The 1,518-nt window shown below is 37.8% G+C and overlaps 1 non-coding gene across 1 annotated transcript; it reads left to right on the top strand.

Moving 5' to 3' along the window:
* Positions 1-541: 541 nt before the first annotated feature.
* LOC148580860 (small nucleolar RNA R71) lies at positions 542-649 on the top strand. Its single transcript, XR_015894480.1, has one exon. It is a non-coding gene; the product is annotated as a small nucleolar RNA R71 (small nucleolar RNA).
* Positions 650-1,518: the final 869 nt, after the last annotated feature.

Here is a 1,518-nt window from a genome sequence, read left to right as displayed (position 1 = left end):
TCTGTCTGTTGCTGAGTGGATGATGGAAAAGCTTGCTATTGCTAAACCTGTTTCTTCCACCATTATTAAAGCCTTGTTGAGGCTTTTGATCCTTCCATGAGAAATTTGGATGATTTCTCCATGATGAGTTATAGGTGTTTCCATAAGGGTCACCTAAGTAATTCACCTCTGCTATTGCAGGGTTCTCAGGATCATAAGCTTCTTCTTCATAAGAAGCCTCTTGAGTACTGTTGGATGCAGCTTGCATTCCATGCAGACTCTGAGAGATCATATTGACTTGCTGAGTCAATATTTTATTCTGCGCCAATATGGCATTCAGAGTATCAATTTCAAGAACTCCCTTCTTCATAGGCGTCCTATTACTCATAGGATTCCTTTCAGAAGTGTACATGAACTGGTTATTAGCAACCATGTCAATGAGTTCTTGAGCTTCTGCAGGCGTTTTCTTTAGGTGAATGGATCCACCTGCAGAAGTGTCCAGTGACATCTTTGATAGCTCAGATAAACCATCATAGAATATATCCAGGATGGTCCATTCTGAAAGCATGTCAGAAGGACACTTTTTGGTCAACTGCTTGTATCTTTCCCAAGCTTCATAGAGGGATTCACCTTCTTTCTGTCTGAAGGTTTGAACATCAGCTCTAAGCTTGCTCAGCTTTTGAGGAGGAAAGTACTTGGCTAAGAAAGCCGTGACCAGCTTATCCCAAGAGTTCAGGCTGTCTTTGGGTTGAGAATCCAACCATAATCTAGCTCTGTCTCTTACAGCAAAAGGGAAAAGCATGAGCCTGTAGACTTTAGGATCTACTCCATTAGTCTTAACAGTATCACATATCTGCAAGAATTCAGTTAAGAACTAAAAAGGATCTTCAGATGGAAGTCCATGAAACTTGCAGTTCTACTGCATCAGAGAAACTAATTGAGGTTTCAGCTCAGAGTTGTTTGCTCCAATGGCAGGAATGGAGATGCTTCTTCCATGTAAATTGGAATTAGGTGCAGTAAAGTCACCAAGCATTCTCCTTGCATTATTATTATTTTCGGCTGCCATATTCTCTTCCTGTTCGAAAATTTCTGAAAGGTTATCTCTGGATTGTTGTAATTTAGCTTCTCTTAATTTTCTCTTCAGAGTCCTTTCAGGTTCTGGATCTGCTTCAACAAGAATGTTCTTGTCCTTGCTCCTGCTCGTATGACAAAGAAGAGGGCACAGAAAAATAATAATAATAATAGAGGTCCTTTATACCACAGTATAGGGATCCCTGTGTGAGTAGAAGAAGAGGGGGAGACAAAGAATGTAATATAATGGAAGAAACACAACTGTGAGGAGGCTAGATATGTGAGATGAGATGTTAGGATATGAATGAATAAATAGAATAAGATGGGAGAGAGAGAATTTTTGAAAAATATTTTTGAAAAAGAGTTAGTGATTTTCGAAAATGGTTTTTGAAAAATGTTAGTAATTTTTCGAAAATTAAGATTTAAAAATTAAATTAATTAATAAATTAAAAAGAAATTTTGAAAAAG

Source organism: Arachis ipaensis, chromosome B10 (genome assembly GCF_059453495.1).
Source record: "Arachis ipaensis isolate K30076 ecotype BB chromosome B10, ASM5945349v1, whole genome shotgun sequence".
NCBI lineage: Eukaryota > Viridiplantae > Streptophyta > Magnoliopsida > Fabales > Fabaceae > Arachis > Arachis ipaensis.
This window is presented reverse-complemented; position numbering and strand designations above follow the sequence as displayed.